Below are 24,048 nucleotides of genomic sequence, written 5' to 3'. Positions count from 1 at the left end.
AGAGGTCCTTCCCAATTCTGGCGGCGCTGCTGGTATTGAGCAACGTCATCTCACATAGCCGTATTAGTTTTGCGGGGATACCAAATTCAGGCATCGCGGCATACAGGTAACTCCTTTCTGTACTGTCGAATGCAGCTTTGAAGTCGACGAAAAGATGGTGTGTGTCGATTCTCCTTTCATGGGTCTTTTCCAAGATTTGGCGTATTGTGAATATTTGGTCGATGGTAGACTTTCCAGGTCTGAAGCCACACTGATAAGGTCCAATCAGTTGGTTGACGGTAGGCTTCAGCCTTTCACACAATACGCTCGCTAGAACCTTATAGGCGATATTTAGAAGACTAACCCCGCGGTAATTGGCACAAATTTCAGGTTCGCCCTTCTTATGGATTGGGCAGAGCACACTTAAATTCCAATCGGCAGGCATGCTTTCATCCGACCATATTTTGCATAGGAGCTGATGCATGCACCTTACCAGCTCCTCACCGCCATGTTTGAATAGCTCAGCCGGCAGTCCGTCGGCGCCCGCGGCTTTGTTGTTCTTTAGCCGCGTTATCGCTATTCTCACCTCGTCATGGTCGGGTAACGGAACGACAATTCCGTCGGCAACGATTAGGGTATCGGGATCTTCACATTCTCTGTGACATGCGCAGCTATCACTATTAAGTAGGTTCGAGAATTGTTCCCTCCATAATTTAAGAATGCTCTGGATGTCTCTCACCAGATCGCCGTCTTTGTTCTTACAGGAAAACGCCCCGGTCTTAAAACCTTTTGTAAGCCGCCAAACTTTCTGGTAGAATTTTCAGGCGTTGTTCCTATTGGCCAGCATCTCAAGCTCTTCGCTCTCATGTATTTCGGCCTCTCGTTTCTTCTGTCGGAAAATATGTCTCTCTTCCTGTTTCAGCTCTCTGTAGCAATTCCACATGGCTCGCGTTGCGCCCGATCGCAGTGTGGCTCTATAGGCGGCATCCTTTCTTTCTGCGGCAGCATGACACTCCTCGTCGTACCAATTGTTTTTTCGCGCTCGCCGGAATCCGATTTCTTCTTCGGCGGCGGTACGTAGAGAACGAGAAAAGTTTGCTCCATTGTGCGTGCTTGCCGGTTTGTTGGGCAGTACTCTCTGAGAGCAGGAGTGAGAGTCGAGTGGCGAATCTTCTGGCTGTCTGTTGTGATTGCAGCTTTTCGATGTCGAACATTCTTTGCGTAGGTAGATGCACGTTTTTTGCTGCACAGAGGCGTGTGCGCAGTTTGGCTGCAACAAGGTTGTCATCCGAGTCGATGCTGGGACCTCGGATCGTACGTACATCTAATACACTAGAAGCGTGTCTTCCATATATCACAACATGATCGATCTGGTTTCGTGTTTTTCGATCAGGAGACAGCCAGGTGACTTGGTGAATCTTAAACTTTTCATTGGGGGGAATGTTTCGCCTTCTCACGTTAGCTCACTCCCGAACAGGTGTATCTGTGTGTGTCTGTAAAAAAAATTACATGAAGAAAATGATGCAGGCACACGGGTTTCTGTATTGCAGAATCACTAAGGACCTCTTCCACAGCAGCAATAGAAAAACACTTAACCTGTACCCGATACACGAGAAGATGTTGACACTGAGGCCAAGGGTGGCAGAGTAATCAATATACTGACTGTCCGAAATTAGTATCAACGAACCGAACGACCAACTTTAAAACCACACCAAATGTGATGAGTAAAAGTAAGGGCTTCAGAACAATCGCCATATCTGCAAATTCTTCACAGACAGATATGAAATGGATTACCGCAGTATTTTAAAGTATAAATCTACACTGCAACCATATCAACTGGCTTGGCAATCGAATTAAGACTCTTTACACTCTGCATCGGCATTTTTGCAACCATGCAGTAATAGCTACGACAGTCAACTCGGTTTCTGTGGGGCAAAATAGAGAAAAATGGACGAACTTAACAGAAGAGTCACTACATTTTGTCTGTGCACAAATAAATGGATAGAAATAGGAGTGTGAATGTGCAAACCTGTCATCTGTCAACGAGGCATACATAGATCCTTCTCTCAGCTCTCGTGAAACTAAGCCGAGCAAAGCAATGGTGTAAACCAATACAGTTTCGTTTTCGTTCCCACGACAGTCGGTTCTACGTAACCGGAACGACCCGGATTTATATCCGGCCAAGGACTGTCATTTCAGCAGCATTCCTCGTATATGCACGGGGAATGTTTCTGCTGCTACAACAACAACCAATACTGTTTGGGAGATAAGGCTGCTCGTACTGCGCTCACACATAAGCACCCGGCAGCATCTTTTGTTCCATGAACAGCATTTGGCGGCCCACGACTTAGTTCTCTCGGTTCTGCAGTATTCCCCTCATTAAAAGACATTACGGATGAGAAGAAAAGCGATTTCGTAATATGGTCTAAAGTCTACGTCTCCGTACAATCTCTTGACAGCATTAGAGAATTTAAACCTTGTACCGGTTCTCTCAGGTGAGTGTTACAAAGCGCAGGGCAACCTAACCTATATTTCCACATTTCTTGGAGGTTCGCCTTTAAACACTTTAAATTGCATATTACAACGCAACAATAACAACAAAACGCTTTTAAAAGCCTTCCACTTTTCCTGCATACATACATACATACATACATAGACGGATGGTGCAATAATTGATTTCAAGTAGCTCTCCTCTTAAAATCATCCATAATGTCCACAACCCGAATAATCCCTTCGTCTTCCCCTCCACGCAGACCGCGAACTGCTCGTCAATAAGCACGTCAGTTGCACAACTGCAAAACACGCGCACGTGCCCCGAGCACTGACGACAGCAATGCAATGCCGATAGATATGGGAGTGGGAAGGGATTTATGTGTGCGTGCATTTGGGTGAATATAGTGCACGCTTTGGAAATATAGTTTGCATGTGTGAGTGTTTATGCGTCTCAATCATGAGCATAGAACCGCTCTAAATTTAGGCATGAATTCAAATGCATCCAAAACTTCGACAAAAACGAGTAGCGAACGACCAAAACAAAGGCAAAAACAATAAAAGCTACCAGAATACAACATACACAGCACACACTGACGCAGGGGCGCTTCTGCCAACGACCGATAGCCAGGCATTAGAAGGAGCATTGAATTTCGTTGTCCATAAAATAAAATAAAAAACAACAATGAAACATAAACACAGACTATCCATTGCCGTTGCAGGGACTTTTATTGTGTTAGTGTCAGAGTTTTAATGCATTATGCGGATTTTTGGCTTAGTTACTTTTTCTGCTGCTAGCTTTCAAAGGTCTATCATATTTCATATCGAGCCTGCCATCTACCTGGCGAATCTACATACCCATATGTATGTATGTATGGATCTGACAAAATTTAAAATATTCTTAAAATGGTCCATAACTTGGGTGATCAAACAATAGCCTAAGCCCAAGAAACTTTCGATTTATTTCCCAAAATGCCCATAAGCCAATGAGTGGTTCCAATAAGAATCTCTGTATATCCTGGTGTTAGCCGTAACAAAACGGAAGGCGAACTTACAAAAGAGAGAGCTTTGAGTTGGATAACAGGGTCTGATATCGATATACTCGCTTAGACAATAATCGGGTTCAACAAAATTCAAATGAAATGCCATATTGAGAACTGAAATACGAGAGCATCAGCTGGAAAAAACATAGCCAAATGAAAGGAATCTTATGTAAAGGTTAATTAGTTGATTAAAGTTCGGCCAAGGATGTTCCCTCTTCTACCGTTATGATGTTCCTCGGGAGAGAGGCTTGATGCCCGACAAACACGATACGAGGATTCAGAAACAGAGAACCTTCCGCACCTAATCGTTTGCGATCACCCCAAGAAGCTGAGAATCCAAATCTCAAATTTGGATGCTTAACGAGCTCAACGAAGCTCTGCGATTTGCAGTTAAAGTGAAAGGAAATTACAATTTTTAAAGCCACTGTCGACTGAAAAAGATGAGTGTGATTTATTTATTTAAGCTTTTATAAAAAAACCCAACTAATAAATTGTCCAGTAGTCTACACAACTGCTTGGGTCAGTTGGCATTTAACTATGTAAGGCCGCACCTCGACCAGTATTTAGCCGCTTGAGACAGAACCCGCATCGAGTAAGAAATTATGAATCTTACTTTGTGACATTTCGATATTCAACAAAATGAGAAACAAGCCAATTATTGATCAGCAAATTTCCCTTACGAAAGTAGGTTATTTAAAAAAACAAAAAAAAATGCTTCTTGACTTCCACTACAATCGAACATAACAACCGCCTTTCTTTTTATTGCAAGTGGACCTCTTTTTTGTACTCTCTCTAATCATTTTTCAACACTCTTTATGAGTTATGTTTTGTACACATATCCCGCCCATAATTTGACTATATCGTGAGCCACCAAGCACTCAATTGATTTTACCTGGCGTGCATATGTTGGCACATTTCCCAATCAACCTCTTCCCGCTACAACAGCTGGCTCTGTGAAATTCTTCTAGGTATAGGATGGCTGCCGAATTCGCCGCCATCTTCATGTTTTTACAATTACAAGCAAGCATTAATATTGTTTATGTTTGAATGTGTGTACAATAATGACCGCAATAAAAAATAGGGGAGCAGCAAGGTAAAAATTAAGAAAAACACAAATTTTCACTCTTTGTTTTTTTTTTTTTTCAAATTGTGGCGAAAAAAATCGAAATTTCTATGGCGTCTTAATACTTTTTTCCGCCGACTTTTCTGAAACCATTTCGAATCTTTTGTGGATGTTGTTATTTCGTTCGTTAGTTATGCCGTTGATGCTGTCCACGCTTGATGCCTCCTGAAGCAGCTGTCATTAGTACAAGTCGCCTGGCAGGCTGACGCACACACCGACTATGCGAGTATGGCTGTTGCGCCAATCGAATGGTGAATCGGCGCGCCAGTGTGTACTGTTTAAAATTTTAAGATTCAAAAAAATTTCTTTGGCTTCTTGCCAAAAGCGCAAAGAACGTCCCGCCGTCTAAAGTGGCATTTCATTTCATTTCTCATTTCATTCTTTGTTATGTCGATGTGTTTATTATTGTTATTTTGTAATGTTGCGTTGTTGTTTATTTGAATTTTGTGGCGACATCATCCGCCGCTAAGGGTGAAGCGAAAAACAATTAAGCGTGTAAAAGTCACATCCTCGTTTTGTGGCGGAAAAGTGGTGAAAATTCTAGTTTGTCACTGTGTATGTATATGGGCGTGATCAATATCACTGCATACCTTCTTAATATATATAATTTTGATAAGCAATAGAAAATTTTTATTATTCAAGTAGCAGCAAAAGTATTTTTTGTTCAGAGACGACAGGGGAAATATTACCAAAAACCTCTACTTTCTTTTTCATATACAAGCCTCAATGTTCACGAATTAAGAGGTGTAGGGCTGCTTATCTCACCATGCCTTGGGTGGCCAGCTCGATTAGAGGGAACAGGACACACAATAAAGCACCAAGGATACTTAAGTATCCTTCATACTTTGGTATCCTTCAGTGAAGAGATATTTTTTTCGATAGACAACGATTCTGCGACCTGTCATCGGTTCAAAAAGGTAACAATACAATGTAAAATCCTTCTCTTTCTTAAAGCAAAGATGTATTGGTCAGGTAATAGTGCCGATCTAAAGCCCATTGAGATTCCCTGACACACCATGAGCACCCAGTAATGCAGCAGAGCCATGAGACTTTAGCTAAGACAAATCAGATCTAGCAACACCAAAAACTGTATGGTATACAGGTAAATTAGTCGATATAAAGTGATTCAAATTAAATTACTTGGTATTGAAACTGTAAACATTATACAGTCCCGGATTCGAGGCCCAGTATGAGCATCGTACACCAAATCATAGAAGAAGTTTTTTCTAATAGCGGTCGCCCTCAGCAGGCAACGGCAAGCCCACGAGTGTATTTCTGCATTAAACGGTAGCTCCCCTTTATTTTATTTTATAGAAAACACATACCTTAAGCATTGTGGCATGAGCATTGAGGTAACTGTGCCTGAATACTTCTAAAAATTAAAGTTTTTGTTTTGTTTTGCACCTCTATGCCTTAGTGCGATTACGATGAACTTTTTGGTGAGTTTTTACGCCCATACCAGAGAAGAATTTGGAGTATACTGAGATCAGCTGAGAAAAGACAGGTTGTTTCTCAGACAGTAGCCCCCAATACATACAACAAATTCGATACATTTTTAAACCACATGATTGTGAGAACCGACCATCCTTCCATGACTATCCATGGCTATTTCATCTTTGAAGAAAAATTGTCGATGCGAACAATGAGTGGCTTTTCTTTCCGTCACTCTAAATCGAAGGTGATTTTTCCGCTCGTTTAGCGTACACCACCCTGATTTTGATAATATATTTTAGTAAATTTGTGTTCCATGAATAAATGTTAAGACTAAACAAGATTTTTTTGCCAAATTTGTCAGCTGTTACTTTACCCGATGGCCGCTTTACACTGCCAAAGTTCAAACGCACCTATTAGAAACCATATTGTTGCGCCAACTTTGAAAATATGCCGCCGCCTTTTATCCGCTAAACAGAGCACTGCCGTTCTTCGCTCCATCTACATATATTCCCCTTCGCTGCAAAAATTGTTACGCTCTCGCCCAATTCATTTCTGTAACTGTTCAACTCATTCAACTGTCAACTGTCAACGAAAACGCAGAACACGTCATGTTTTATTGCGATCGCTTTAGAGAGGAACGAGCTGTACTGTAGCAAGCCCTGGGTCATCAACCGTCCTCCAGCACCCTCATACGACATATGTGCGCAACCAGCGGTAAGTGGGAGGCAACGCAAACGTTTGCAGATAAGATTATGACGCGACTTCGCCATATTGATTGGAAACGCAAAGCGTTTCAGCAACAGAGAAGGTGGACAGTCTCGGACGAACCGACAACAAGCACAGACGTTTGAGTGAAACACTCAATACAGCATCATACAGAAGACAAAACGGTAGTGAATTAAGATGACACTACTGCAAGCCTTCCGATGCCTCCTTTACTTTGGACCATAGTGGGAGTAATTGAGACTATCGACGGTGTATAGCCTTTATACGCCTACAGGAGAGGAAACTAGACCTTTGAGATGTTTCTGACATTTTGATTTCAACCTCCTTAAAAAAAAAAAAAAAACTGTGAGTAAATAGAAGCAAAGTTCTGCGGACCTTCTTTATTTTTTCTTGAAAGAATAAATCACTGCATATTAGATTCTCACTAGTGAACGAGTGCTAAGTTAAACACAAGTGTAAAGCTTAAATTGTTAACCTATTAATTATAAAGCATTTATTATCAAATGTGTAATAAATTTACAGATTTAGGTGAATTTCTTACAACACACTTAAAGTGCGGTTTTTTATTTCGCACCCGACGTCGCACCTATGTAATAACATTTATACAAGCTGGGGCAATGATCGCTTAATAATAAATTTAAATTCGTTGTAGAGCGATCTTTGCAAAGACTCTCTCAATGCCCTTAAATTCATTTTCATTACTAGAATTATCTCTCCAGTGTTACCTCTAATTTGCGTTACTAATTTACTTGTTATTGTTGTTATGGCTTTAGTCGTTCCTCATTCAAATTCTAATTAAATTTGCATGTTTAGTAATTGCAACCCTCTCTAGAAGCTTTTCAAAGAACCTATCGGCTTGCCAACCTTACCATTTGTCTAATTATTCACCTCAATTGAAATACTCCACCTTCATTACCCTCTACTGCTTACGTCATTGCGCGCCTTGGTCACTCATTGATTTCGCATACCTTTTTCGGTTAATTTTGTAATTTAATATTTTTGAAAAATTAGATTCAAAGTATTAAAGACTGTGCGGGTGTGCGTACAACTCTGAAATACCTTGAATTCCACTCGTTCGCTCTCTTGATATGAGCAGCATTGCGTAGCTATCCAGATGTGTATACATTTCGTTGCTGCGATGCTTGGGTTGGGTGCCGTCATTACTTATTTACGAGTACGTCTACATTTCGGTTGAATGCTGCACCATTTGGAGAAGCATCTCACATTTTTCCATCAGCGAGGTGCGGAATTCAATGGCATTTTTGGCGTTGATGTTTTTACTTCTTTTGAGCACCCATTTTGTGGACAGGCATTATGCTCTCTGAATATTTCATGGGCCATGCGTGGATCTATTGTATTATATTAAATTATAAGCTCTTAAATATTTCATTTTTTTTTTAACATTTTTATTAATTAAAACAAACAGTTAATTCTTTTTGATTAATAAAGTACAGGGTATTATTGGATATAGGAAAAAGTTTCCGTCCTTTCTTAGCAAAAGCTACGAATTATTTAAACAATTAAATAATACAAGAAGTGAAGTATGTGCCATTGGAAGCTACAACTTTACTCCATCTTTCAGGCAGCATACGGATTCCTCTGACGAAAAATTCGAGTTCTTTTGACTTGATACTTTCATTGAGTCAGTTTGCGATGATGTTGTAAGATTAAGCCGCTCTCCAATAAGGGCTGACTGCATGAATCGGAACAGATGGTAATCCGAAGGTGGAGGAGGAATGCGGTAAGTAGGGCAAGATTTCTCAATTTAGCCCTCTAAATATTTCTGGACTGACTTAGCAACATGTGGCCTGGCGTTGTCACGCAGCATAATCAGTTTTTTATGTCTTCCGCCCCATTCCGGCCGTTTGTCTTTGAGAGCTCGAATCAAACGCATCAGCTGCAGTCAGTAACGTGCAGTGTTGGTTTCAGATGGTTTAAGGAGTTCATAATAGATGACATCCTTCTGATCCCACCAGATGCAAAACATAATCTTTGAAGCATTAATATTTTTTAGCTGTCGATGGACCGGGCTCACCTGGCAGACTCCAACATTTTCGACGCGAGATATCATAATAGATCCATTTCTTCTCTGCCGGTCAAGAAGCATCTCACACATCAACAAACGTCTCTTGATATCCCTATCCTTCAATTGAGGCGGCCCCCTGTTACCTGCTTTCGGACCATTCCCATTGCGTGCAAACGTTTACCGACGGTTGATCTATCAACATCCAACTCTTTGGACATGTCATTAAGACATGCGTCTTAATCCAATAATTTTTGTAGTTGAGTATCTTCGAATTTTTTCGGCCCCTTCGCAGAAGCGTTGAAACCACTCTTTACAAGTTGTATTTGATGGAGCAAGATTACCGTTGATCAAACGAATATCAACTACTGCGATCGAGACCTCACATATACACCTTCAAATCACCAGTATATCACTAGAGCGAACGCAAAAATAGAATCAGCAGCGACACCTCTTTTACAAGGGGGAAACTTATTCCCATACCCAATATGTTTTGGATATTTATGATGGCATCCGCCGCACTCGTGTAGATTTATGCATGACCAACATTCAGGGCACGGGACTGGGACCGCGGCCGAACCGGGCTCGAAAACCACTTTAAGCATGAAACACCAAATGAAATTTTTTTTTTCTGAGGGCGGTCGCCCCTCCGAGTGTGGTTCGAAGTCGGTGTAAAACTGTAGGTCCCACCATTTCTGAAAAATCAAGATGAGTAGGAGGAAAAGGAAATTAGCCATCTAAAAAACGGTGTGCGTGCCAATTATATCTATATGTAAAGTACAATACAACTACTCAAGAAGGAGTTGTAGACCCTTAGGAAAGACTGTAGGGAAACCTGTGGTTCTAGAATATATCTTAGGAAACCCTTCTCAGTGAAAGGAGGGTAAAAAATTTACCAAATCATTATCTAAAACAAAAGCAGGTAGTGCAAAAAGCCTGCGATCTGCCAAAGTACTGGAAATACTTAAGAACGGGATTCAGCTTTCGGCGCATTGTGTAGACTGGAGTACATATCTTTTTCAAATCCAACAAAACATGAGTAACCTGATATGACAACAAGAACCCAAATTGCACTTCCGTAAAGATTTTAAGGAATTTCGTTGCTTAAAGGGTGTTTGTTGTGCTCAGTTTCTTTTCGGATATAACCTCGCATTGGATTAACATAAAGTCAAAAAACTTGAAATGCATTGGCTTCATAGAAGAAAGAAATCCCAAATAAAGGATTTGAAATAATTTGAACCTACAGTCACTATATAAATTAGGCGTCAGTGGTCTTACATAATGAATTACGCGTTTTTTTAATTTTTTTACATGCAGTAATCTTCTTTTCCCCCCTTACTAACTATACCGTTTTTGTGCAGATGGCGCTCCCAGCCCTTCTCAGACTTCGATGCATCCAACTTCAAAATGCCTTTGTTGCTTTAATGATTTCTCATTTTTGATCAAATGCAAATGCGTGCAAAGTAAAGAAATAAATGAAAATAAAAAACAAAGCAAAGTAAAGTAAAAGAAAAAAACGAGAAGTAATGCACTAAGAAAGGAATCACGCGCAAGTGTGTTGACGATAGCAGGCCACATGCATCTGCCACAAATACGAATACACCGCCATGTCTGCGCCGCTTTCGTGGGTTTTTTCAGCGGAACTCAACGCGTTGCATTTACGAATGCAACCGAGTGCAACAACAACGACGGCGGCAAAATGACATATGTAAGTTGTTCGTAAGTGTGTTGTTGTTGCTGTAAATGATGCTTAATGTGGCTGTGCTATAATGTGAATTTGTGTGCAGTTGTTATTGCCGCGTCCACTGTTGATTTAACGCAGTTTGGCAGCACCTGTCACCCGAGTGTCACCGATTTCGGTATTTATGCTTAATTGCGACGAGCGAACGAGTGCAGCAGTCAGTAGTCAACAGCCAGCACCCAGCAAACAGCAGCCAAGAGGATATACGCAGCCTATTGTGATCGCTCCGCAGGCAGAGCTTGGCGGCAGATAGGTTGTGCTGGTTTGTTGTTTAGTAGCTCAACATCACTTGGATTCCAATGCAAGACGTTGCTGCTACTTGAGTTCAATTGCATGCAAATCATGACAGGGGAAGACGCACACACACACACACACACATTTTATACCGTACATACACTCATGCATATTCATATATGTACGTTAAGAAGTCTCTTAAATATCGTGCGTGGCGGGTTGAGGCAGTTGCCAGTTGGCAACGCTGCAATTGCACATTCTTCACATCGAAGCACTCGTCGTCGTTGTCGTCAATGGATTGTTGAAAACCGAGCGTGTGCCGCAAGAGCGGCTGCCAATCGAGGTTACCGAAAATACACAGTGGATAAAAAGAATTTAATGAATAGAAAATTTATATTAAAAAGTACACCTCTCCTAAGCAAGAGTCAAATTTTAGTGGGTAGGTAAAATGCTTTAAGTATCACACTGGCACCCCCCCCAAGTAGCACTGAAGCGCCGTTTTGATACCATTATGATACCTCCAACGAGCAGATCAAATTTTAGTACTCAGAAGGCCTTTTATGCTTGTAATTTGTTATTAATCAAAAAACATCATCCAGCTTCAATTTGAGCAAAAACCAACTTTAACAACTTCTACCGCGTTCAAGATTCTTTTGGAATTAACCACATGTGGTGTCTATGATTTGTAATTTAGAATTGCAAAAATTGAGAACTAAACAGTTTTACTGGTAGCACCTTTGCAGGCCACCAGCGAAGACCGGCAAAAGATTCAGATAGAAGCAATTTTCTATCTCCCTTAACTTGACTCGGATTTACCTGCACAAGTAGTTTCTGTTAGGGTGCGACCAGAGTGAGCGCTGAAAGCTGAGCCGAGATTGTCAGTGCGATAAAGATTGTCAGTGCGATAAAACTGATTGCATACAAGTCAATACAAATAAGCTTGTGTATAACACAGTGAACGCCGACAAGAGCAGAGAGCAAAGCCGATGAGTGCGAGAAAACAGTTTCAAAGCGTTTTGTGCGCTTTTTTGCATTGTTGATGTTTACTTTTTAGAGTGCAGTTGTGTTTTTTAATGGTTTAAAAATAAACAAAAATGGATATCGATCAAATAATAAGTGAAATTTTTTCCCGGCCTGCTTTGTGGGACCAAAAAAACATTACCTCAGAGTCACTATTAATCTTTCGCAAGAAGTTACTGGCACCTTAATAAAATTTGTCCAGTTTTTGTTTAATTTCACACCTATCTTGTCCAGAATGTAATCAAATGTTTCAATTTTCATTCGGGTATATTGTTGAAATTTAGCTGGATATTTTCTTAAATCATTATATAAATTCACCAAATTCATTCCTTTTTAGTGTAATTGGATGTTTTCCAAACTCTTTTGTGTTAATAATTGCATTAATCACACTAGGAGAAGCAAAATACTCGTCATCAGATGAATCCATTACCGTGTACAGCAATTTTATAAACACAAATGAACAACAAAATTAAATGACATAAGAGCAAAACATATGGAATAAACAGAATTTCAGCGCTGATTCTCGCATTCACTGTGTTATATACAAATTTTCTTCTCGCATGAAAATAAGCGTCAATAAGCTCGGCTCGGCTCCGCTCGGCATCAGCGCTCACTCTGCTCGCACCCTTAGACCGTGTCGAAATATCTGAGATATTCAGATCTGCACTCGTATGCCTCGAATCAGAACAGCCGTGGAAATTCCCCAGAAACTTGTCCTTTCTATACAGCGTGCCGGTGAAATCACTCACTTGCCCACTGTACATAAATCAAGCCAACTAAAACTGTTGCACGTTTATATATTGGCAACTGCAAAGATCACGCAGAGCCACTGCGCCCCAACAAGTTGAATTTTCAACCAACCACAAACAACTAACCAGGCAGAGGACAGGAAATGGGCAGGCGTTAGACGTTAATTAAACAACATAAAGATTTGTATAATCGAATTGAATATATGTACGAGTAAATGTACATTAGAACGGGAACTTTATTAAATGATTAACTACTAAAGTTTCCAAGAAAACTAATATGCCTTAATGCCAAATTGAATTTCCAATATCACAAGAAAATTGGCATAGGTAAGGCAAGATGTATGTATATATGTGTGCGTGTATACTTGTAACACTTTATAAAGAGTTTTTCAATAGGGAGAAATTGTGCCGGGACCACGACAACTTCATTACGCAGATATTTTAAATACGACTTTTATTGTTTTTCATTAAAAATTCGATGATAATTGGGGATGATATAATTTATAATACAGTGGCACATATTCGTTTAAGTTAATATATTTTGAAACCTCAGCATACAATTAAAATAAAAAAATATTTACAATTCATTCAGTTTCTAAAGGTTTGCTCACTTCTGGCACCCCCTTACAAAAGCGAAATACCCTTGTTATTGGTTGTACATTATTTTCGCATGTACACAAAATAACTTGGACCTCGCCCGATCATGTTACCGAAAATCAGATTGACTATTTTGCAATTAGTCGCACTTGGAGAGGTTTCCTTCTAGACGTACGAAACAGAAAGCAGCTGATTGTGCCAGCGACCATCATCTATTAATGGGAAAGAGAAAATTGTACATTCGCAAGCTTCAAAGCCTTCCAACGCGCCGAATGCACTTTGTTGGTCTCGTAATAATCAATATGATTTCCTTTAAAAAAACTTTATTGATTATATCCGGCATGTACTCCACCAACTATTTCAATGTGGGATGGCTAATTGAATGTCTTTCTTTTCCACTTACCTTCCTTCCTCGGCTAAACTGTTGTACGTAGAGTATTTCTAAAAATTAATTGCATCCAACAAAAACTGGGAACAGCCGCTAGTGCTATGTGGTTATCGGGTATTGCGGTTTATTTTCAATGTATCCACTTTTCTCAGGACAAGAATTAGCTTAGCGCGCCGCGATCACAATTTCAATTTATGGCAACAATTTATTTATCTTTTTCGAAGCGTTCGCTCAAAGAGCGATGAACTAGTGAATGACTAAAACGTTGATAATAACAACAACTCTGTATATGGCAATCAATGGACCCGACGCCGACGACGCGACTTCCACATGAGGTTCCTGTGTTGCAAGAAACAACTGCAAGTATAAAAACAGACAAAATAATTTCAAGGACAATGAAATATAAGAAACCTGAATTTAAGTTACTTATATCCGAATGTCTGCTTAAAAAATACAAAGGCAAAGTTTACTAAAGTTTTACGATAATCAATTTAAAAATAATTATTATAATACGTGAACTACCATTTCTAGAAATGGAAGAAAGCGAGGTAAAAAATAGTAATTAAATGCTAAGGAAAAGTATAAGCGGCGCCAACGAGTCTTTGGAATACTGCTGGGGCTACCTAGCATACGCCACATGGCATGGCATCATAGCATAAACATCTCGAGCTCCAACTCAGGGTTGCATTTTTATGTGAATTTAATAAAAATCGAATTTTCGAATCGTAATTTTTAGAGTTTTTTTTTTAATTTCAAAGAAGTGATATAAGTGTCGAAGTTTACGGAATCATGTGTCTATGTTTATGAGTCCAGAACCAAATCACAATGAATATTCGTAAACACCTGTATCACCGATTCGGATTGATTGATCTTCTGTTGTACAACTTGCTTTCCCGGCATACCAGCCGTATGAAGCGGGAACTCACACATAGACAGCGTTACAACGTCCTCCAACTTGATACAAATAGATGAAATTTCAAACTGCTTTGATCGCGTCAATTCTTAATTTAAACTTTTGCCAACAACATTCACTGTTCACAACATCCGACACTTATCAAATTAGCTAATTTTTCCTTCGTAATTTCTGTCGAATTTTGTTCCCTCGAACTACGATTTGTGGGCATCACTATCTTGTGGAAGCTTACAGCGAGAATGCTCGATAGGTAAATCATGCGTTTATGAGTGGTTCAATAAATTACAAAATATTGTTTTGTTTTTTTTAATTCTGATAAAAAACATGAAATTTGTGTGAAATTTTGTGGAATTATAAAAACTACAAAGTTTTAAAATTAAATTCATAAATTCAAATTAAATCGTATGATATTTGTTATCGAAGCAACTCGACTCGAAACACCACTTTGATTCACGGAATACTCGTATATTCAGAAAATTCAGAATACCAGTTTATTCCTCAAAAACGATATTATTGCCTTCAAGATACTCCCCATCAACTGCAACTCACTTATGCCAGCGTTCGATCCAGCTCTCGAAACATTTCTGGAACTTTATTTTCAGTATAGCCATTAGAGACATGTTCCATTTTTCCATTACTTCCTTTCGGCTGTTAATACACATTTGCCGTAGTGGTTTGTTGACTCGGGCCGTATCAGGTGAATTCGATGGCTGTTGGATGGCATTCGATGGCACTGTGCGACGCTGAGTTACCATGGTGCAAAATGCACGAGTTGTTTTTCCACCATTTTTTTCTTTTTTGGCGGATTGCTTCACGTAAACGATGAGCCGTCCCATAACGCCGTAGTAATAGTCTTTAATAACTCTCTGATCTTCTGGCAAAAATTCGTGGTGTTCAATACCGCTGTAATCCACAAAAACCGTGAGCATCACTTTCTTTGTTGACTGAAAACAACGTGGTTTTTCGACCTTAATTCATTCGGAGATCTTCACTCGCCTGATGTCTGGATTCCGTGTCGTACTCATAAACCCACGTCTCATATCCAGTAATGAGAAAGACGTTTGTCTTTGAAAATCTTTGGTGATATCAACGCGGCCCCTTTTTTGCATGATATTCAGCTCCTTTGAAACCAACTCTGTAGCAACACGGCGCAAGCACAAATCATTAACTACAATCACCTGAATTGATTCATAATCCAGCTCTGCCAGCTCTCTGATAATTAATTTGCGGTTATTGATTAACTTTTCTTTCACTTTATTGATGTTTATCCTCGATGGACTCACGGTCTCTTCTGAAGCTTTCATGCCACCCGCAAGCAGCTGATTCTTTACAGTATCATTACCGAAACAGCTTCACAATATTTCTAAGATTTTCGCACCTTTGAATCCATTTTTTAATACAAAAAATAATAAAAACTCGATTTTGCAAATGCATATCTATTTCTAATCCACCCATTTTTTGAGTTTATGTGCATAAAATTTACTCACGGTTAAGAAACATTTCCCATAACGAACTAAATTTAAAAAAAAATTAATGTCTCGCTTAATGAAAGAAGTTTCGTATAACGACCAACGAAAAAACAAAGTTCCAAAGGGGTTAGAGGCGGATAACAATGATATGGATGAGCTTGTGGCAGAGCACAGTGAGGAGCTTAACACCGAAGAGCTTATGGACTCGTATTTTTGACAGAAAAAAACAACTTTATAATACAAATTTTCTATGCTTTTTGTTAAAAAAAGGTAGATATGTATGTTAGTAATATAAAACTTTTTTTTTATTTATTTCATTGCAGATTCTCTCATTCCCTCCTACATTCATTGTTACATAACTTTCAATAACATTCATTTGAAATAACATCAATTGAAATGTTTTAATGTGTACTTTTTCGACCTGAAACGCATGATTTTATTGTATACCACTTTATAGGAGATTAATTGTTTCTCATAAAGAACAAGATTCTGGAACGATTTGTTTTTATTAACCGTTGGTTCACTGTATATATACATATATATATATACATATCTTTCCAAAATAACAAAACGTGAAGAATTCTTTGGACGTTCTCAAAAGAAAAAATTAGATTTCAAGACCAGCGGCGAGAGGAGTATCTGTGTTACCAAAGGGACTAGCGGCATTTATGGCCCTTTCAGGGACGCTTTGACAACAAAACAACAAATGAATCAGCTACACTAGCAAACACACTCATATGAGGCACTTTGAATACGGTACAGGCTACAGTAATGATATATGTACACATGTTATATGTATTTGTGTATGTATATAGGTATTCATATTTTTATATTTAAGTTTATACCTACCATCCATACATACATATGTACATATAACTGTATCGGAAAGAGCATTGCTAAACATGAATTTTGTACACCTACGAGGGTTGTCTTATATTTTGCGCCTTTGCTATGTATGATGAGCTGTAATTCGATATTTTTATCGAAAAGTTTGGTATTTCTTAATAAATTTTCATATAACATTTTCACTTAAGAACTTTGTTGGCTCCTTTTTTAGTGAGTTGAAAAATTCATCTCGCCCAAACGATGGAATTTATATTGAAAATTTACTTTCGATGATTTAATACGATTTTCGACATGGATTATCGAGACTGAAGTGCATTGATCAAGTTACTTTGACTTTGGCCACACTGGAAACCCCACACTGGAAAACTAAAAAAGGCTAACACAACGAGCTCCATGCAATATTGCATGAATATTTGTTTGTCAAGAAGATTTGTTCTCTTTGGTAACCGAACAAATTGACAATTGCCCAAAAAAGGACTCTCGTCGATTGCTGCAAAGAAATGTTGAAGAAATTCAACCGCGGTGGTCCAAAGCTCGTCTATGACATCGTAACAGTTGACGAGGTTAATCCAACAAAAGTTGTTCGCAGAAGAAGCACCTTAAAGTAGTTGGTTGCTTAGTCATGGCGCAACTGGCCAAAAGGTCTATTCTGAGTGGTACACAACTATTTGTATGTCAGAAGCTTTCGGAGAATTGAGGAATTATTGAGCCATCAGAAGATCCGATTAATGGATTATCCGCCTTAAAACTCTGACTTGACTACTGACGAATTTTTTTTATCCCAAACATCAAAAATAAAATGCGCGGTCAATGTTTTTGAACACCTAAGGGACCTGTTAAAGCCTTCAAACAGCTCGCTTTGGAGGTATCCTCTACTGAGTGTAAACGTGCTTTGAAAATAGGTTCAAGCGAATACAGAAGAGTATTGACTTCCAAGAAGAATATTTTGAAAAAAAAAATAAAACCATTTTCATTCATATTTTTTTGTGTTTTCATTATTGGTCGCATAATATAAAAGGCAACCCTCGTACAAATCAGTTTATGAACAATCGGATGCTTTAGAATACAGAGATGCGCTGGCATCACTGCATTATTGCTCCCGCATCAGTCTGCATGCAACAGTTTACAAAGCGCACCCGCACTATCACCAACACAACGCTGCAACAAGCAACAAAACACCTTCAGTCCAGCTACCAACTACGTCGTATGCACCTCCGATTTTTCCTTCATCTGCATTGTTGCCACATACTGACACTTGGGTGGGTGGCAAATTACATGCTTCACGCACACACTGGCACCATCACATTAGCAGAGTGACGGCACTCAGACAGCCACTGAGCTCCTAGTGGAAGAAGGTGAAGGGGATGGGAGGAAGAAGATGTATACTTACCAGGAGTTACCATGGTGTTAGAATCCAGTAGCAACCTCCCACACCGATCGGACGACAGTACAAACGTGTAGGTGCGTAATCATACATATGAATGCATACATACATACATACATATACATAGATGGGTCTAGTTGCGTGCATACATGTACATGAATGTGTGAATGACACACACGAACAATTTGTTTTCCAGCTCAGAACTGAAGGTGGCTGATGACAGGGAAACAGACTAAATGCAACATTTTGTTGGTATTTGTTTTGAATTTTTCCGCTTTTTCTTTTGCTTTTTCAGCGCCAGTTCGGTTGTTGGGTTGTGTCTTGTCTAAAGAAACATCAACGAACGCCGAAGTGGCAACAACAACGCCAAAAACACAACTTAGATGATTATGGTCGACAGTTGTCGTCAATAAATTTCACTTAATTTCTTGTCATTTTCTATGGGTATTTGGCTAAGTTTGTTTTTGTTCTTATCTCCACCTCATTGCCTTGGTGCTTTGGTTGCTTTGCAACAAAGTTGGCTGTCTGTGGACGCCTACGCGAAGTCGGCCACTCAAAGGCAGCATCAATTCCCAAATATACATACAGACACACATTTAAATGTTCCCTGAAGGAAAGAAATTTAGCATCGAACCTGCGCCTCTAACTTAAAATCAGAAATAATTGGAGTTCCATCTCAATTTTATATTAGGAGTCAGAGGGTCTCAATTGCCCCCCACTAGAACCCTTACGAACATTCGAAATGCCTCCCTTTGTTGTCCTCGTTGCACTTATTTTCATAGTTCATATACTTGAATCTCAGAAGGGATAGATAAAAAAAATGGCAATTCAAGAGGGCCAGATAACATACCAGCCGGGGTATGACATCAGCTTCTTAAAATCCTTATTAAATTACATACCATACGGGACAATCCAAAACAGCTGGCGCAAAAGCTACATCGGCCCATTTTATAGGAACAAAGGCGACGTGGGAGACTGGGTAACTTCAGAGCAATCAAGTTGATATGTCATTCTTTCAAGATTTGGGAGCGGGGAATAATAATAGGCTACTTTAGTTAAAACAGATCAGTAAGAACTGACTTCATTGCAGGTAAATCTGCAGCAGATGATATCCAGACAATAAGAATACTAATGGTAAAAAACAGAGAAAATAAGACAAATTTTATTTTTATTAATCTGGAAAAAGCGCAAACAAAAAGTCAAAACAATACAGGGCATGTATGACAATATAACCACAAAAGTTTGAGAAATAGCTGGCGAAAGCGATGAGTTTGCCGTAAAAGTGGCGGTACGCGAAGGTTCCGCATTGAGCCCTCTTCTATTCAACCTGGTCATTGACTACATAACAGCCAGCCTTCAATGCGACGCTCCGTGGACCATAAGAGCTTCGTAAAGCTCTTGCCAAAATAAAAAGTGAATGTCACCTTGAATTGAACTAAACTCAAAGCGATAGAATCGACCTTTGCTTTATATAAATGAATTTCTCTACCAAGTGTATTTCACTCCGGCACAGGACCACACCTACCACTCGATGTGCGATTATTTATGTTTACTTTTCGCCTTCGACACTATCGGAATCTAAAGTCATACCCGTCAGTCTTGAACCAGAAATTTGTTCCACTTATTCATATTTTCCCTACTGGGTTCCTACATCCATATTAATATGTATAATAGTGTGTGAGTAGTCACATTTGCGTGATATTATCGTAAAGTTTAAGAGCTTTACAGGGATGTTTTATTTTATTAGCAGCACAAATTCGCCGTAATGTTCGTGAGTTGTGATCGATCTCAGTGGAGACCTCACCTATGTATGTATGCATATTTCGGAGCCCATCATTTTATTTGAAAAAAATAATAATATCAAAGAGTTTATCCGCAAGTGGAGAAAAGGCGGAAAAAGACAAGGCAAACTAATGGAAAAAATGCGATATAAAAGCATTAAATATTTAATATCCCCAGAGAGCATCTTGAAAATACTGCCTCGCACCTCGCTCATGGCAATCTAAGCATTAGAAGAGTGCGCACGAAACTAAATCTGAAGGGGCTTTCGTATTCGGCACCCCAATCCATGTTCCAAGTCTACAAGTTTAATACTCGAGTGTGTATATCAACTGATTGCTAATTATTTTTGCGACTGAGGTCACCTGATTTGAGTCATAGAGTGGCTTATTTGAATTGAAATAAATGTCTGATTCGCAATAAATAAATAAAAATAGCAAAAGAAGATACGTATATATTTTGAAACTCAAAGGCAAAACCATGAAAACACTCTTGGACGCCATTGCCCCATTCGACATAAACTTCCACATTCTTTGGGAAAAGTAAGAAAAATGATTTGTTTTTTCCAAACCCAATTATTTCAAAATTTTTTTTTTAAATAGTTCAACATCTGCGAGATAAACTTTATTCTAAAATTAAATATAACCGGAAGCAATTGAAATATTGCATTGTTAGATGCGCAAAAAAATGTATTTACTTTTATCTTTATTAGTAAGATGAGATTCATATTTATAGATTGAAAAAGTTCAAGAAGCAACTGCGAAGTAACTGGCTTGAAGTTTTTTCTACCCCCGGCGTTACCACTTATGCGAGTCAAGTGGATGGTCGCTTCGGATCGGCCGGATTTCCTCAGCAATAATTATTTTGATTTCAAAGTGAAAATACCTTATTTTTTATCATGGTATCATTTTTGTTAAATTACTTTTGCGCGATTCATTTTCATGGAAATCTTAAATTTCATTCAATTCTGTCACACGGGAAGTGCTATAAAGAGGTAGAGAGAGAAGATATCTTTTACAGGTCGTAGAACGCCACAACCTTCAGGATGAAAAGGTGCCTCATAGGGACCGTATCTGAAAACGGTGCATATATTTGAGCGTAGGAGGAGAGTGAAATTGAGGGTCGAAAGTTCATCAGTAATTCGAAAATTAATAATTTTCAAACGAAAAAAAACTATTAATTTCAAAATTTCTTTATTTAAGTCAGGAAATGGCGTTTGAAAAAAAAACGAACGTCAGGTTGAGAGGCAGGTTTATGTGGGAACGCTGTCCTTAGTCAACTTTCACCTCGAATAAGATGATGCTGATCATCACCCAAACGCGGTGAAGATGATATTCGTATTTTTGGGGAACCTTTGGAAAATTGTTGAAAATCAATGTGATTTTTGAGATACTCCGAACTTGCACTTTGTTTTATCAAAATTCAATAGGCTTCGACTTCGACTACGGCATCGGGCTTGTACCTTTTTCGCATTCTTTCTTTATTCTTAGAATATTACACCTTATCGGATAGCTAAAAAGGCATTTGTGTAACTTGCAAAACTATTTACATACAAAATGTTTTTAATAATGTGAAGTGCGGAACAATTAGTGAAAATCGTGGTTCAAATTTTATTGATGAATTTTATTAATTGGCGGTATGTATGTCCGAAAAATAATCGGGCTCTTTAGCTAACAAATAAAAAAAAGTCAGCGTACAAGCAAACAACAATTTTTGTTTTTCAATAATCTTTAAAAATACTACTATATCTCGAAAACGGTTAAGTTTAGGTCATCAAGTCATCTAACCAAAATATGTAATCAGAAATGACTTAAACAATATATATATATATATATATAATTGGCATTTACACCTTTTAATGGGTGTTTAGCCGAGCTCCTCCTCCTGAAGGAAGGCGACCGCTACGAGAAAAAATTGTTTCCATTATTTGTTCTCTCCTGCCCGAGGTTTCAAACCTGGACATTACCGAACGGTGGTCACGCACTAACCCATTCGGCTGCGATAGCCGCCTAAATAATGATGCCTTTAAGGGGGCAGATACCTGTAGCGGCCATATTTTCCTTGATTTTCATTAAAATTATTTAAAATGAAGAAGTCAATATATTTTTTCAAAACTGGCATACAGTTTATTTATACATTAAATTCTTCCAGGAAGGTCGCAGCGGGGCTTCTCAATCGGCGGGCTTTGTGGCATCGGCGTCAGTGGCCTCAATATAAAAAACCAAAATTGTTTTTGTTTATTAATGTCATAATTTCTATATGAATTAAAAATATGGAAAAACGAAAAAAATTCGCGGAATAAAATGCTAAAAAAAAAATAATTTTGGGCGAATTTCTATTCTATTTCTACTATTTTTGCTTCGGAAAATTTATTTTTTCGAAAAATTTTGAAAAACTTGTAAATTGACATCGAAAGTAATATCATAAAAAAGATGTGTGCGAAATTTCAGGGAGATCGGTCAATAATTCAACAATTCGAAAAATATAGTTTTGGGAAAAACGCGTCTAAAGTCGGCAAAGTAATTATACCTCTCCAGCGCTCGTACTCAAAGAATAGAGTCGACACGGTTGACGATCTATAATATAAGAAATACCTAAATTTTTATTCTAAAAATTGTTTGACATATTCTTAAATGATTATATTAATATTTTATGAAAACAATTTTTTTTTTCTATATTTTACAGGTATTTGTCCCCTTAAATAGCTAAGACAACTCCCCCGTTAACACTGAATAGTGACACACACCTTCGTGTTTGCCTAATAACTGACTTTTTGTGTACGTTACAGTAACAGCAGTATTCTGGAATTTACCGTTGCTGTTTGTTAACAAATTTTATTAAAAATATATAAATTCCCATATATATTATTTTTTAACACAGATCTAAGTACGTACATAAATAAGTGAATAGAATTTTGAACGTTTATTTATTTTACATCGTTATTTGCTTATTTGTTTACGTTTTTTGGTTTATGAAAAACAATTGTTCATAAATGAATTTATATTCCCAAAAATTGGGAATCGGTCGGACTCTATGTGCAAGTATTTACAAACGCGTGTGTTGGCACATCGGGCCTAAAAGCTTAGCGAATGCAACAAGCGAATTTTTCAATATTTTTATTTCGTATTTTCGTTCTACATTCTTTTTAATTTTTCTTCATTTAACGCTAGAATTTGTTTGTGGAAAACAAAAGTCAAGCACAAAATAAAAGTTTTGAAGAATTTGCCTTTCTGCGCGTTTCAGATCTTCACTGGCACGCGTCCAATCAAAGAAACTCGAAATTCTTAAAAATTTTTTAGCAGCAACCCAAAGCGAAAGCGACAAAAATATAAAAACAAAGCAACAAGCGAAACAATGTGAAACAGAAGCCACAATAAAATATACCTAACTGCATCACACCGTCAGCCGCAAAACGAGGCGACAGACCAACTTCTAGAGAGCTAACGGATACCTCCGCGAATATACCTAAAATTTAGCCCCGGTTCATTCCTGAGTATGCCAGGCAGTAGCAATACCACTCCCCAACCTCCCAAATCAACGAACGCACACTGATACAATTTCAAAATGTCAACGATCTGCATTCTCACTTTGCCTGCCTCTTCTTGTCAGTTTGGCAATAGTTGTGGCAGTTCGTTTACGATTTTCCGTTTTAGCGGAACGCAGCCAACACATTTCGTCGGCAGGCATTTTCACGGATGGGCAAATAACACTTTTCAGACATATTTTAAATAATAATTTGTTGTTTTTTTTTTGCAATTTGTTAAAGTGGCTGATGCAGCAAAAAGTTTCACAAGCAACCGAATGTGAAAATTAATGACTTTATTAAAAAGCGCGACATGACATATGCAATCGTGCACGAATATTTGTGTCACTGTATGTGTCCATTTAAAGGCCCACACAGCTTCCCTCACTTCGAAACTATGGCAGATTTTCTACTAGTTTGGTGGGTGACAGACGAGCGTAGGCGAACTTGGATAGAATGACAAGGATTATTAGAAATTCTCTGCTTTATTCCTATCCTCTTCACAATATTGCACTCATTCACCAAATCAACTGCATTAGCTAAGGAAGGCGCATTAGTTAACACCCTTGTCTCAAATCACAAAGCCA

At 38.6% G+C, this 24,048-nt stretch overlaps 1 protein-coding gene across 15 annotated transcripts in view; it reads right to left on the bottom strand.

The window, feature by feature from the left end:
• LOC128867489 (myocyte-specific enhancer factor 2) overlaps nucleotides 1-24,048 on the bottom strand; it is a 205,278-nt gene that overhangs the window by 99,296 nt on the left and 81,934 nt on the right. For 14 of the 15 annotated variants that reach the window (XM_054108723.1, XM_054108735.1, XM_054108737.1 and 11 more), the window contains one exon: nucleotides 13,563-13,904. The exons of the other annotated variant lie outside the window; for it this stretch is intronic. The gene's annotated coding sequence lies outside the window, so the exon portion shown is untranslated. The remainder of the gene's footprint in view (nucleotides 1-13,562; nucleotides 13,905-24,048) is intronic. 15 annotated transcript variants of the gene reach the window in all.

The sequence above is a fragment of the Anastrepha ludens genome, chromosome 6 (genome assembly GCF_028408465.1).
Source record: "Anastrepha ludens isolate Willacy chromosome 6, idAnaLude1.1, whole genome shotgun sequence".
NCBI lineage: Eukaryota > Metazoa > Arthropoda > Insecta > Diptera > Tephritidae > Anastrepha > Anastrepha ludens.
Note: the sequence above shows the minus strand (reverse complement) of the source record. Positions and strands in the feature narration are given on the sequence as shown.